Source organism: Hevea brasiliensis, chromosome 5, assembly GCF_030052815.1.
Source record: "Hevea brasiliensis isolate MT/VB/25A 57/8 chromosome 5, ASM3005281v1, whole genome shotgun sequence".
Taxonomy (NCBI): domain Eukaryota; kingdom Viridiplantae; phylum Streptophyta; class Magnoliopsida; order Malpighiales; family Euphorbiaceae; genus Hevea; species Hevea brasiliensis.
In genome coordinates, this window is record NC_079497.1 from 71,197,156 (window position 1) to 71,214,256 (window position 17,101).

General features: G+C 35.3%; 1 long non-coding RNA gene across 1 annotated transcript in view; it reads left to right on the top strand.

Moving 5' to 3' along the window:
* LOC131180238 (uncharacterized) overlaps positions 1 to 17,101 on the top strand; it is a 67,763-nt gene that overhangs the window by 14,323 nt on the left and 36,339 nt on the right. The window lies entirely within an intron of this gene.

The following is a 17,101-nucleotide window of genomic DNA, read 5'->3' on the forward strand; positions in this document are numbered from 1 at the left end:
TTAGTGCTTACTTATGCTAATATTCCTTTACTTCCATGTTAAGGACTTGAATTTAGTATGAAATTGTAAGTTAAATGGACTAAAACTCATGTGTATGTGTACCATAAATTTTGGCAGCCCTAAGGAAGGAACAATGATGGAGTGTTTTTGATGGTTTTAATGGACTTAAAATGAATTAGAGATTATGTTTAAGGTGCATATACACATATGTGATGAATGAAAGTGTGTATCTGAGATGTATGTGTGAATCATAATGGGAAACTAGGGTTTGGGAGTGAAAAATTGGACTTTGCTTATGAAATTATTAATGGACATACTAATGGTCAATTAGTGACCATTTAAGGCAAGTTAATCATAATTTGAAATAAGCTAATGCATGGTAAACTAAAATGGGAAGGCTGCCTAGAGACAGCAGAATTAAGGCTATGAGTTCAGCCTGTTTGGACTGCCATATCTTTGGCTGTGTAGGTCCAATTGGTGTTTGGCCAATTGGACATGAAACTAGACTTATAATGGCACATTTTTGCTGAAGAAACCATGCCCAAAAGACCAAAGCAAGTGGACCAAAAGTTGGCCCCAATCCGGATACCCTGCAACAGCACCTGCAGAAATGACCAAATGAACAGTAACTGTTCATTTGGCCATAACTCACTGTAGATATGGTCAATTGACCTGAACTTTTTACAGCAACAAGTTAAGACATAGGCAAACAACTTTTATGAAGAAACCTACCCAAAATTATGACCAGAACCTAACCCAAATGGTAGTCACAGTCATTGTTCAAACCTGCAACTCTGCAGATTTTGATTTGAGCAGTAATGTTTGGATGGCTATAACTCTCTCTAGAAAACTCGGATTTAGGCGATTCTTGAACCGATGGAAACCTAAGGCATAGTAGAACATTTCATATGAAGAAAGTTAGACCAAATTATGAACTTAACTTGGTCAAATTACTGACCAAAGTTGGACCAAAATCTGCCAAAACCCAAAAGTGCAGCATGAACAGTGCACGTGAACAGTAAACTTATTTTGGCCATAACTTGAGCTACAAAACTCCAAATGGAGTGATTCAAAAAAAGAAATTCAACTAGACAAAATAAGGAACATTTTCTATGAAGGAAGTTTTGTCAAATTCCAACAGTAGATTGACCAATAGAACAGTTCAACTTCGGAGCACCAAAACTGAAAATTGGCAATTTTGCCAAAATGACCTAAGCTTTGAGAAAGTGACCAAAACCAACAAGTTTTAAATGTAAAATGTGGTATATTGGGAGTGTTAAAACCAATGCACCTATGATCTATGCAAAAGTCAACTTTTTGTTGACTATTGAAGTGAATAGTGACATAAAAACTTGAAATTCAAAAATTGAAGAATTCAAAAGTATCAAATGCCCTAGTAGGCCTAATGTGATTGGTTTGGATAGGTTGGCATGCCAATAGGGTTCTGATAGCAGTACTGCGCATGATGTATGGCTTCATTGCCATTCTGTGATGTGATAGGCTATGGCTATACTGATTACGATGTTTTACTTGGCTTTATGCCTTATTGCTTATATGGCTTATTAGCCATTCTGTTTGCACACCGGGAGACACATTGTGACCGATGGTGTGACGGCCCGAGGTACCTGGTACCCAGTGCTAGTTTACCCGTTTGTCTAGTCCGGTCAATTTGTATAGGTTACTTGGGCATGGAAAAGTATAACCGTAATTGAACTGATTGTTAAAGAAAATACAAAAATTAAATATCAGAAATGATTACGATAGAATACAAAGAAACTCAAGATCATGAAGAAAATAAATAAACAAAATGCATGAAGAAGTTAATATCATAAAACGTAATTAGCCCTCGACTAAACATTAAGTTAGTAATTATTCAGTTCTTGTGAACACAATGGCTAAGAAATTATGATTTTTATTTGCATATTATTTCTTTCTATTTTATTATTTGCACCACTAAGCTTTATGCTTAGCGCGTCGCTTTTGCAACGCGTAGGTACTGAAGATACTGATCGAGAGCCAGTAGACCATAGTGTCCGTGTCACCTCACCATCCACAGTGCATTGGTAGGACACTAGGTCCCATTTTGTATTTTGAGATTTTTGTAAATTTTGTAATTAAACTCTTATTTTATCATATGTATTTGAACAAATGTAATATAATTTTGTATTAATGTAAGTGTTTGTAATTTGTGATTATGAATCACATGTGAGAATTTATTTATGATTTGAGTCTAATGATGATGTGAAATGATTGAATGACAAATAACGAGGAATTGTTTAGAAAATTGTGTTTGTGAAAGGAAAAGTGAATACATAACTGTGACTTGTACATGATTATCACATGAGATGAATGATTGAGAAATGAATGGTGAAAAATATTGAGATTTTGATATTGAAGTTTGAGAGTGAAGAGATGACTGAATATGATCATAGGAAGTGTTTTTCACAGGTTCCGAAGAACTGTTTTCTCCATTTTTAGCCGGTACTCCGCCGGATTTTCTATAAAATTTTCGGAACCTCAAATAAATTACAATTTCAATAAATGAATTATATTTCACAAGTTATTTTCAAAACTATGATAAAAATGAATTAAGATAAAATAGAGTGCTCTGGCACACTGAGTGGCATAACTTGCTCGGCTACACTGTAGTCGGGTAAGGGGTGTCACGTTTAGTGGTATCAGAGCACGGTTTAGGCGTTTCTGGGCCTAGATTGAGTCCATACCATGCATTGCATTTGTAAGAGTTGAGGTGACACTAATGCAGATCTGTTTATCTTTCTTATTTTGAATAGGATATGGACCCTTCATCTCAGAGAGCAGTCGAGGAGGAAGTGGAGAGTCATGCTCCACCCGGCGGTGAGGCCCGGGGGCATGAGAGAATCTGCTCCGCCCGACTCAAGCGAGCACTGCTCGGCCTCCACGAGCCATGTTTCAGCAAATGGCCGATTTCTTTAGACAAATGGCCGGGGTAATGCCAGCACCACCACCACCACCAGCTCCACAGCAGAAATCACATATGGAAAGGCTAAGAAAGTTTGGAGCAGTGGATTTCTATGGCAAGAGAGAAGATGACTCTGTTCCAGCCGAAAATTGGTTGAACAGAATGGGCAGAGTCTTAAAACAACTCCACTGCACCCAGGCGTAACTTAGAAGCTGTTGTATCCTTGTTACAAGACGATGCCTACGAATGGTGGGACACTGTGTCCAGTGAAGTGGAGCCAGAAGCTGTAACTTGGGACTTCTTTCTTTCAGAATTTAAGAAGAAATATGTGGGTAATGTATACCTAGAAGAGAGAAGAAGAGAGTTTATTAACCTGAGGCAGGTTGTCGGTGGCGAATATGAGAAAGAATTCGTAAGATTGAGCCGCTATGGAAGGGAGATAGTCCCTAATGAAGCCGAAAGGTGCAAGAGATTTGAAGAGGGACTAAATGACAACATCAAGATCCAGCTCACTGCCTTGGGAATCACAGAATTTACCAAGCTAGTGGAAGCTGTAATAAAGGTTGAAAAGGTAAGAATCAGTGAGCAGACCAGAAGGGAGAGACAGCAGAAGAGGGGCCCAGGACAGTCAAGTATACCAACTGATAGTAAGAAGTTTAAGGGTTCTAGTTCACAAGATCAGACACAGGGCCACAGAGGCCAGATTGGAATATCTATAGCTAGTTCCCTGGGCACAATAACAAGGGGATCAACCCCAAAGCCTGAATGTATGCATTGTGGTAGAAGACACAGAGGAGTGTCATTTGTTAGCGGAGAGTGTTTCAAATGTGGGGCTACGGATCATTTCATAAGAGATTGCCCTCAGAGGAGTGGTTCAATAGCTCTGGTACAAGTTGATGGACCTTCCCCTGTAGTTCAAAGGGGTAAAAGATTGGGTAGAGCAGAAACGGCTGACATTTCACAGAAGATTGTTTCTGAGACCGTTGAAAAGCCCGAAGTCAGGGTGGCACCACAAGTATATGCAATGGAAGCTCAGGAAGAGCCAAACCCAGACACTGATGAGGTAATACAAGGAAGTGAAGAAACAAGGAGGTAGTAACTCCCCGATTACTTGAGTCAGGTAAATTTCGAGGACGAAATTTAAATAAGAGGGGAAGAGTTGTAACACCCTCCCCGTAGCAACTCCGTACATTCTACTGTTCCGGTGACCGGTGTCGGTCCGGATAGCTAGAACGTCCGAAAAAATATTTAAACTAAAGTCGGGAATCATAATTAACTCAAATATTAATAAGAAAAATTAAGTAAAAATTTTTGAAATAAAATACAACCAAGTTAAACGAGCCGGTGCCCTAGCGATGGGTAACCAGAGGGAAGTTGCGGTTCTCGCAACGAGGAGCCCTAGACTCGGGGAAAAAATTATAAAATAAATTTTGGGACTCCAGAGAAGGGTTATTGAGGTTCCCATGGCATTAGAATGCCAAGAAAATACCTAGAAAAATTTTTCAATCGGTACAGACAATTTTGACCCGTTAAGCCAAACGGAGGGCATTTTGGTCATTTCGCCTTCAGAGACGATTTTTGGCCGACTTGTCCAGTTAAGTAAATAATTATTATGATCTAAAATGTGAATAAATATTACTAAAAATTGAATTGAAAATGAGTAGAAAAGAAAAGAAAAAAAAATGAATTAAATGGGAATTTATGACATCACATGATGTCATTAGTGTACCTTCACCCAATTATATGGTGACACATGGCTATAACCCATTTAAAATCAATAAAATGGGCAGAAAATGAGAGAAAAATGCAGCTTTCTTCTTCTTCCCAATTTCCATACGTGAACCTTTCTTCCTCCATTAAAATTCATTTCATTTTCTCTCTTCCAAACCTTGAATTCTCACCACTAAACCTTAAATTCTCTTCCTTAAAACTTGTCCACTCATCTTGGGAAGGTGTTTGGCAGCCTAGAAAGTGAAGGAAAGGGAAGTTTAAGCTTGGAAAATTCTGCCCTACAAGAGGTTAGTGCTTACTTATGCTAATATTCCTTTACTTCCATGTTAAGGACTTGAATTTAGTATGAAATTGTAAGTTAAATGGACTAAAACTCATGTGTATGTGTACCATAAATTTTGGCAGCCCTAAGGAAGGAACAATGATGGAGTGTTTTTGATGGTTTTAATGGACTTAAAATGAATTAGAGATTACGTTTAAGGTGCATATACACATATGTGATGAATGAAAGTGTGTATCTAAGGTGTATTTGTGAATCATAATGGGAAACTAGGGTTTGGGAGTGAAAAATTAGACTTGGCTTATGAAATGATTAATGGACATACTAATGGTCAATTAGTGACCATTTAAGGCAAGTTAATCATAATTTGAAGTAAGCTAATGCATGGTAAACTAAAATGGGAAGGCTGCCTAGAGACAGCAGAATTAAGGCTGTGAGTTCAGCCTGTTTGGACTGCCATATCTTTGGCTGTGTAGGTCCAATTGGTGTTTGGCAAATTGGACATGAAACTAGACTTATAATAGCACATTTTTGCTGAAGAAACCATGCCCAAAAGTGAAGGAACGGAAGCGTGAAAAACACAAGATTATACCATTGAATTCAAAAAATTTTCACCTAGGGTCACATGCACCATGCAAGATTTATTTTTATCTATTTGATTTCAATTATAAACAACATATTAAAACTCTTTTAATATGTTTTTGGATCTGTATTTGCCATTTAAGATTTTAAAATTAATCAGATTAATTTTAGAACCCTAGATTAAATCAAGAACGATTACACTAACCTCTTGATGTCTTTGCATGTGCGCTTTGAGATTCGTCTTGAGACACGGATGTTGTCCCTCTAGCTTGTCCACACCAAGAACACCTATGGCAGCCCTTGAACAGCTTCTAAAGCCTTTTCTATTAATTAGAAATTCAAGTTCTGCCTTTTAAGAGATTAGAGATGTAAACAGGACACTAGAAACAATTTCTAGTGTTCTTAATTCAAGAGATTGATGGCTAATCTCTTTGAATTGATGAGAGATGAAGAGAAATAGCTGGAGAGGCTCAAAGTGGCGTGACAATTGAGAGGAGAGGCTGCTGGTTATGTTTTCTTTTCATAACCACACTTAAATAGCTAGGTTAACACATTAAACCCTAGCCACATGTCACCTGTTGATTAGCTCTAGGTTTAAGTGACCCAATCACATTGTGCCAAGTGTCAAACCTATTTTTAATATTGATTTTTTTCATCTTACATGATTAAAATTTATTTGGCAAGCTTATGTGTTATGCCATGTGTCACAATCTCATGGTGCCACGTGTCACACTGTGAAATGACCAAAATGCCCCTGTGTCTTAATTTTGAGTTCTTAACCCAAAATAATTATTTTCTTCTTCTAATTAATTTATATCAAATATAAATTAACTAATTAATCTCTATTAATTAATTTCTCATCAATTAAATTCATATTTAAACACTTTAAATATAAATTTAATTTATACTACACATCCAATAATCTAGATTTGGTTTCAAGTCATGCTAGGACTTTGCAATTTAATTGCAACCAAATCTATTTAATTAATCAATTAAACTCTTTAATTAATTAATTAAATCATATTTAAATAGGTGATAACTTGTGTATGTGTGTGACTTACTAGGCTCATCACTAATTGGCAATGAGACATGATATCAACTCTTAATATCATCGAACTCTTTCTTACCATAAATGATTTCTCTAAATCATTTTATGAACCTCATAGACCATGGTTAACACCTAGCATAGCATGCCATGGCCACCCAATTAGTAATAAGATTTACCTTAAATGAACCTATAATCATATGTTACCATGCACTAGAATCTCTCTGCATACAAAATCCCAACTCAAGCCGAGTCATGGTTTATGTCAAACTCCATTTGCTATGAATATTATGTTCTCTTTTAATTCCAGTTCTTGATTAAAAGATTTTTCTCATCGAAACTCTTTTACGAATAAATCTATCTGTCTGCCAGAACTTGAAACATCAAGAACAATTAAATGAACATAGGATTTTATCTCTATTTACTTAGAGGAACAGATTCCATCTTGATCAACACCTACCTCCATATATAACTAGCAGGAGCCAACACATGCCCATATACCCATACATAGTACAAGTATGAAAGCAGATCAAACTCAAACTACCTATATACAAGATAAGCTGTGCTATCTCAGTCTAAAGATTATATGCATCGATATGATTTATGACAAAACATTGACAAGAGTAAACTCCATGTGCTTGTCATAAGTGTCACCGGTTCGGCCTACTTATCATTTATAAGTGCCTATCATGTTTGTTATATGGCATGAGACTCACCATTCCATCTTATTTATATCTCATATAAATAACTTGGGAACAAACATGAATACAATCTTTCCGATAAGTCATGTCCTTATTATGAAGTATCCTCGATTGTGAACCTATTTATGATACTTTGTGCTAGAAATATTGTCACTCATATTCTTAACAACTTAAGAATAATATTTCTAACAAAATATCAATGGACCTTTTCTATTACACATAAATATATTATGTAAACGGAAAAGTGGAAATGCCTTTTATTATTAAAAATATGTACAAGATACATACTAAATGATATGCTCTAGGGCATACTACTAACAATCTCCCACTAGCACTAGAGCCATTCATTACAATATCTTAGACCTATCTTCTCAAGATGTCGGTCTAATCGAGCGTGACATAGCCTTAGTGAATGGATCACCGGATTTTCAGTGATGCTATTTTCTGCATGGCTACATCGCCGCCCAACTATTTCTCCGATAATGTGGTAGCGCCTTTCTATGTGTTTGGATTTCGGTGAGACCTTGGTTCCTTAGCTCAGATGATCGCTCCATTGTTGTCACAAAGGTAATGGAACCGCCGACTCAATGGAAGGAACTACTGTAAGTTCTCACGAACTTCTTTATCCAACGACTTCTTTTGCAAAGATTCGATGCGAATATACTCACCTTCGATGAGTGGAATCTGCAGTCGTGCTCTGTTTGGAACTCTTCCAACTGACTGCACCTCCATTACAAATGAACACATATCCAGATGTAGACTTTCTATCATCGATATCTGATTGGAAATCAGAATCAGTATAATCATCCAATTGCAAGTCTCCACCTCCATAAATCAAGAATAAATCCTTAGTTCTTCTCAAGTACTTAAGGATATTCTTGATACTATCGATGTTCCAAACTGGATTGGATTGATACCGCTAGTCAAACTAATAAAGATATGCTATATCCGGCCTAGTACACAACATTGCATACATTAAACTTCCAATAACCGAAGCATATGGAATCCTGGCCATCTTATCTCTTTCTTCAGGTGTCTTTGGAGACATCTCTTTAGAAAGGTGGATACCATGTCTCACTAGTAACAATCCTCTCTTGGAATCAAGCATGTTAAACCTCTTTAACACCTTTTCAAAGTATAGACTTTGGGATAAACCAATTATTCTTTTCGCTCTATCTCTATAGATGCGAATCCCAAGAATATAGGTTGCCTCCCCTAAGTCTTTCATGGAGAATGTATTTGACAACCATACCTTTATAGTCGTCAACATACCTGTATCATTACCCATCAACAGTATGTCATCCACATATAAAACAAGGAAAGTGATAGCACTGTCACTAACCTTCTTATATACACATGGCTCATCCTCATTTTTGATAAAACCAAAAGATTTAATGGCTTCATCAAAACGGATGTTCCAACTCCTCGAAGCTTGTTTCAACCCATAAATGGATCGCTTTAGCTTGCATACCTAGGAACCATCTTGGGATTCAAATCCCTTAGATTGTTCCATGAAAATGTTTTCTTCAATGTATCCATTGAGAAAAGCTGTTTTGACATCCATCTGCCAAATCTCATAATCATAGTATGCAGCTATTGCTAATAAAATCCTAATTGATTTAAGCATGGCAACAGGAGAGAAAGTCTCCTAATTGTCTAGTCCTTGCATTTGGCGAAACCCTTTCGATACTAGCCTTGCCTTATAGGTCTCTACCTTTCCATCAGAATCAATTTTCTTCTTGAAAACCCATTTGTTCCCTATAGGTACAATACCTTCAGGTGGGTCAACAAGATCCCAAACTTGATTCTTATACATGGAATCAATCTTGGATTTCATAGCTTCAATCCATTTTGAAGAGTCTATATCTGATATAGCTTCTTCATAGGTAAGTGGATCATCCCCATGATCTACTTCTTCATGAGTAGACAACTCTTGTTCTTCTCCATGAAGAAAACCATATCTCACTGGTGGGTGAGATACCCTGGTTGTTCTACGAGGAACAGCTGTAGATGTTTCATCAACGGGTATTGGTTGACTAGATGGATCTATATCCATCTGATGCTTGGTTGGTCAGAATTCTCCAATTCTAACTCTATTTGCTTTCCTTTGCCTCCTTCTTGAACAAACTGTTGTTCAAGAAATGTGGCATCTCTACTTATCACAACCTTTTGTGAAGTAGGTAAATAAAAATAATATCCAAAACTATCTTTTGGATATCCAACAAATCGACCTCTTTCTGATCTGGTCTCCAATTTATCAGTGTTCAGCTTTTTGATATAAGCTGGACAACCCCAAATCTTAACATGCTTAAGACTTGGTTTTCTTCCATGCCATATCTCATAAGGTGTGGAAGAAACTGATTTTAATGGAATCCTATTCAGAATATACAAAGTTGATTCTAATGCAAATCCCCAAAAGGAGATTGGCATATTAGTATAGCTCATCATACTACGTACCATATCCAATAGGGTACGATTTCTCCTTTCAGATACACCATTCAGCTGTGGCGTTCCTGGAGGAGTCAGCTGAGAAACAATGCCATACTCTCTCAAGTATTCATCAAATTTAGTACTCAAATATTCACCTCCACGATCTGATCGAAGAGCTTTAATATTCATTCCTGTTTGATTTTCTACTTCAGATTTAAATTCTTTGAACTTTTCAAAAGATTCATGTTTGTATTTCATCAAATACAAATACCCAAACCTTGATTTATCATCAGTAAAGGTAATAAAATAATGAAAACCCCTCTAGCCATTTCTTTAAATGGACCACATACATCACTATGTATTAGCTCCAAAATATTTTCAGCTCTTAGCCCTTGTCCAACAAAGGGTGATCTAGTCATTTTGCCTTGAAGGCAAGATTCACAAGTTGGAGTAGGCTCAGAGCCCAATGAGGATAGAATCCCCATTTTCTCCAATTTTGCAATCATATCTTCTACAACATGACATAACCTTAAGTGCCAAATATATTTTGAACTTGAGTTGGTTTTCACCATGGCATTGCATTCATTTATATTGCTATACTCTGGCCAGTGGAAACACTTTCTTACTGACAATGGAAACACTTTCCTGTTGGCAGTGGAGACACTTTCCTTTGCCTTTATCAGCTTTAGTCTTCCTTTTCTATTTAGCTATTTTCTTGGAAGGACCAGGAATTTGAGGTTTCTTTTTCTTATTGCCCTTCTTCTTGTTGGACTTTCCAGCAGAAGAAAATGCAACCAAAGCTACCTCTTTTCCTTTATTGCCTGGCATATTCTTTTGGGCAATAACCAGCATGTTGAGTAAACCAGCTAAGGTGCATTCCTGTTTAGTCATATAGAAATTTGTCACAAAATTCCCAAAAGACTCAGGAAGGGACTGAAGGATCAAATCTGTCTGTAGTTGGAAATCCATGTTGAAGTCAAGATGTTCCAACTGCTCAATCAGCCGAATCATCTTGTGGACATGATCCCCAACATTCTGTCCCTCAAACATCCTCATACGGAATAGCTGTCTAGATATCTCATACCTAGCATTCCTGCTGTGCTCACCATACAACTCTTGTAGGTGAAGGAGGATCTCACTTGCACTCTGCAAGTTTTCATCTTATACGTCAGAACTCATTACTCATGGAAGCAAACATGTAACACTTAGCTCTCATATCATGCTCCTTCCACTTGTCCAAAGTTTCATGTTCCTCTTAAGTGGCCTCTGGAGGTAAGGGACCAGGAACATTTGAATCTAGAACATATCCTATATGTTCAAGGTTCAAGACAAGTTTCAAATTTCTTAGCCAATCGCATGACATTAGGTCTGTCAACCTATTGTGATCAAGTATGCTTGCAAAGATATTGGATGGTGGTGGTTGTTACGTGCTCATTACTATCGTAAAATTAATTGCGAAATAACCAGATTAATTAGTAAATGTATCATGTAATTAACCAAATATGATTATGGTCTTTTAATCAAATTGGTCCTCCCACTAACTTAGCGAATCCTACACTTCCAAAGTAGAAAACGGAAATCCTAGTTGGATGGATTTCTAGTGGGTGATTGAATTCTTATAATTCTATTGATCATCCTCAGGTACATCCATTATTGGAATTACAATAAACTATAAGTGAGCAACTCCTTGCCCATCACATCTCATGTGAGGTTCAATCCTTTAACTAGCCCCTAATGCTCAAATTCTACGGTACATCCATGAGTGACTTATCGTGCATGAGATAAGATGATCCCATTGAGCGAAGAATTATGCAAATAATTTTAATGTCCTCAGGTACATCCAATATTGGCCACCAAACCATTTACATATTTACAACATCTCATGCTTAACAATTATTCTTAAGAAAATCTCTTAAATTAATTGCATCTCATGCAACTATTTAAAATTTCTTAAAATAATTGCCCCAATGGAGGGCTTATGTTATAATTACTTTAATTATAGCATTTCCAACTTAATCATTTGTTTGGAAGATTTTATAGCCATTCTAATTACTATTAAGGTCTCACTTTACACATTATCCATTTAGCATGCATATATCATATAATTGCATACATTCCCATACATCTCATGCATTCATGGATAAATAAAGAAAATGGTATGATCATGGACTTTCTAAGGGATTCAATTCTGAGCCACCAAGAATTGAATCAGGGCATTCCTAGGTGCATTTCATTCATTCATTTTACAAGAGTTGCTGAAGGAGTACATAATCAACACTTGATATTGAATTCCTCCCACTGGTCCCACCAATGCTCTTGACCTCCTTGAACTTCTTGCAATCCAATATTACATAGTAATCCTTGGCATACCAAGGCGAATTTACAAGAACTTAAATAAATGAAATTACAACCCAAAAATATTACAAACTTAATAATACATGCCCAAAATAAATTAAAATAAATTAATTAATTTACAATCCCAAAGAAACATAAAAGAAATAAATCCAATCACATTGGTCTTTTATAGTCCATGATCATCCATCATACATATCACTATTTAACAATTAAATAAAACATACATACTTAAATTAAATTGAATATCTCATATTTAACTTAAAAATCCAGATTTGAATATGATTCAAATAAATTTAAAAATTCAGATTTGAATCTCATTCAAACAAATTTAAAAATTCAGATTTGAATCACATTCAAACAACTTCAAAAATTCAGATTTGAATCACATTCAAACATTTTTTAAAAAATCAGATTTGAATCACATTCAAATATTTTTTAAAAAATCAGATCTGAATTTTATTGAATCAATTTTAAAAAATCAGATTTAAATATGATTCAAACAACTTTAAAAATTCAGATTTGAATCACATTCAAACAATTTTTAAAATTCAGATTTGAATCACATTCAAACAATTTTTAAAATTCTGATTTGAATCATAATTTAATTGTGTGATTAAAACAACTAATTAAACACTTTAATTAGTCAAAGAATAGGCCTTAGATCATACAACAATTGCAGAATTAAAAGCCAAACCTTGAACCACCCAAGGAACCATTGATGCCGCCACCAATGGTAGCTTCACCATGTGTGCCGCCACACCTCATGATCCAACCAGCAATGAATCTCTTGATCTCATGATCAAACATACAATTAATTATATAATCAACAATCTAAATGGCAAATATAGTGGCTCTGATACCAATTGAAGGAACGGAAGCGTGAAAAACACAAGATTATACCATTGAATTCAAAAAATTTTCACCTAGGGTCACATGCACCATGCAAGATTTATTTTTATCTATTTGATTTCAATGATAAACAACATATTAAAACTCTTTTAATATGTTTTTGGATCTGTATTTTCCATTTAAGATTTTAAAATTAATCAGATTAATTTTAGAACCCTAGATTAAATCAAGAACGATTACACTAACCTCTTGATGTGCTGCAACGTGTCTGCGCCTTTGAGATTCGTCTTCAGGACACCAGATGTTGTCCCTCTAGCTTGTCCACACCAAGAACACCTATGGCAGCCCTTGAACAGCTTCTAAAGCCTTTTCTATTAATTAGAAATTCAAGTTCTGCCTTTTAAGAGATTAGAGATGTAAACAGGACACTAGAAACAATTTCTAGTGTTCTTAATTCAAGAGATTGATGGCTAATCTCTTTGAATTGATGAGAGATGAAGAGAAATAGCTGGAGAGGCTCAAAGTGGCGTGACAATTGAGAGGAGAGGCTGCTGGTTATGTTTTCTTTTCATAACCACACTTAAATAGCTAGGTTAACACATTAAACCCTAGCCACATGTCACCTTTTGATTAGCTCTAGGTTTAAGTGACCCAATCACATTGTGCCAAGTGTCAAACCTATATTTAATCTTGATTTTTATCATCTTACATGATTAAAAATATTTGGCAAGCTTATGTGTTATGCCATGTGTCACCATCTCATGGTGCCACGTGTCACACTGCAAAATGACCAAAATGCCCCTGTGTCTTAATTTTGAGTTCTTAACCCAAAATAATTATTTTCTTCTTCTAATTAATTTATATCAAATATAAATTAACTAATTAATCTGTATTAATTAATTTCTCATCAATTAAATTCATATTTAAACACTTTAAATATAAATTTAATTTATACTACACATCCAATAATCTAGATTTGGTTTCAAGTCATGCTAGGGACTTTGCAATTTAATTGCAAACCAAATCTATTTAATTAATCAATTAAACTCTTTAATTAATTAATTAAATCATATTTAAATAGGTGATAACTTGTGTATGTGTGTGACTTACTAGGCTCATCACTAATTGGCAATGAGACATGATATCAACTCTTAATATCATCAGAACTCTTTCTTACCATAAATGATTTCTCTAAATCATTTTATGAACCTCATAGACCATGGTTAACACCTAGCATAGCATGCCATGGCCACCCAATTAGTAATAAGATTTACCTTAAATGAACCTATAATCATATGTTACCATGCACTAGAATCTCTGCATTACAAAATCCCAACTCAAGCCGAGTCATGGTTTATGTCAAACTCCATTTGCTATGAATATTATGTTCTCTTTTAATTCCAGTTCTTGATTAAAAGATTTTTCTCATCAGAAACTCTTTTATGAATAAATCTATCTGTCCTGGCCAGGAACTTGAAACATCAAGAACAATTAAATGAACATAGGATTTTATCTCTATTTACTTAGAGGAACAGATTCCATCTTGATCAACACCTACCTCCATATATAACTAGCATGAGCCAACACATGCCCATATACCCATACATAGTACAAGTATGAAAGCAGTATCAAACTCAAACTACCTATATACAAGATAAATGTGCTATCTCAGGTCTAAAGATTATATGCACTGATATGATTTATGACAAAACATTGACAAGAGTAAACTCCATGTGCTTGTCATAAGTGTCACTGGTTCGGCCTACTTATCATTTATAAGTGCCTATCATGTTTGTTATATGGCATGAGACTCACCATTCCATCTTATTTATATCTCATATAAATAACTTGGGAACAAACATGAATACAATCTTTCTGGATAAGTCATGTCCTTATTATGAAGTATCCTCGATTGTGAACCTATTTATGATACTTTGTGCTAGAAATATTGTCACTCATATTCTTAACAACTTAAGAATAATATTTCTAACAAAATATCAATGGACCTTTTCTATTACACATAAATATATTATGTAAACGGAAAAGTGGAAATGCCTTTTATTATTAAAAATATGTACAAGATACATACTAAATGATATGCTCTAGGGCATACTACTAACAAAAAGACCAAAGCAAGTGGACCAAAAGTTGGCCCCAATCCGGATACCACCTGTGACACTGCGAAATGACCAAATGAACAGTAACTGTTCATTTGGCCATAACTCACTGTAGATATGGTCAATTGACCTGAAATGTTTACAGCAACAACTTAAGACATAGAAAAACAACTTTCATGAAGAAACCTACCCCAAATTATGACCAGAACCTAACCGAAATGGCAGTCACAGTCATTGTTCAAACCTGCAACTCTGCAGATTTTGATTTGAGCAGTAATGTTTGGATGGCTATAACTCTCTCTAGAAAACTCAGATTTAGGCGATTCTTGAATCGATGGAAACCTAAGGCATAGTAGAACATTTCATATGAAGAAAGTTAGACCAAATTATGAACTTAACTTGGTCAAATTACTGACCAAAGTTGGACCAAAATCTGCCAAAACCCAAAAGTGCAGCATGAGCGATTGCGTGAACGATAAACTTATTTTGGCCATAACTTGAGCTACAAAACTCCAAATGGAGTGATTCAAAAAAAGAAATTCAACTAGACAAAATAAGGAACATTTTCTATGAAGGAAGTTTTGTCAAATTCCAACAGTAGATCGACCAATAGAACAGTGCAACTTCGGAGCACCAAAACCGAAAATTGGCAATTTTGCCAAAATGACCTAAGCTTTGAGAAAGTGACCAAAACCAACAAGTTTTAAATGTAAAATGTGGTACATTGGGAGTGTTAAAACCAATGCACCTATGATCTATGCAAAAGTCAACTTTTTGTTGACTATTGAAGTGAATAGTGACATAAAAACTTGAAATTCAAAAATTGAAGAATTCAAAAGTATCAAATGCCCTAGTAGGCCTAATGTGATTGGTTTGGATAGGTTGGCATGCCAATAGGGTTACGATAGCGATCTTGCGCATGATGTATGGCTTCATTGCCATTCTGTGATGTGATAGCCTATGGCTATACTGATTATGATGTTTTACTTGGCTTTATGCCTTATTGCTTATATGGCTTATTAGCCATTCTGTTTGCACACCGGGAGACACATTGTGACCAATGGTGTAACGGCCCGAGGTACTTGGTACCCAGTGCTAGTTTACCCGTTTATCCAGTCCGGTCAATTTGTATAGGTTACTTGGGCATGAAAAAGTATAACTGTAATTGAACTGATTGTTAAAGAAAATACGAAAATTAAATATCAGAAATGATTACGATAGAATACAAAGAAACTCAAGATCATGAAGAAAATAAATAAACAAAATGCATGAAGAAGTTAATATCATAAAACGTAATTAGCCCTCGACTAAACATTAAGTTAGTAATTATTCAGTTCTTGTGAACACAATGGCTAAGAAATTATGATTTTTATTTGCATATTATTTCTTTCTATTTTATTATTTGCACCACTAAGCTTTATGCTTAGCGCGTCGCTTTTGCTACGCGTAGGTACTGAAGATACTGATCGAGAGCCAGTAGTCCACAGATTGGGTATGTCCATCCTGCAGTTCTGCATAGTGTCCGTGTCACCTCACCATCCACAGTGCATTGGTAGGACACTAGGTCCCATTTTGTATTTTGAGATTTTTGTAAATTTTGTAATTAAACTCTTATTTTATCATATGTATTTGAACAAATGTAATATAATTTTGTATTAATGTAAGTACTTGTAATTTGTGATTATGAATCATATGTGAGAATTTATTTATGATTTGAGTCTAATGATGATGTGAAATGATTGAATGACAAATAAAGAGGAATTGTTTAGAAAATTGTGTTTGTGAAAGGAAAAGTGAATACATAACTGTGACTTGTACATGATTATCACATGAGATGAATGATTGAGAAATGAATGGTGAAAAATATTGAGATTTTGATATTGAAGTTTGAGAGTGATGAGATGACTGAATATGATCATAGGAAGTGTTTTTCACAGGTTCCGAAGAACTGTTTTCTCCATTTTTAGCCGGTACTCCGCCGGATTTTCTATAAAATTTTCGGAACCTCAAATAAATTACAATTTCAATAAATGAATTATATTTCACAAGTTATTTCAAAACTATGATAAA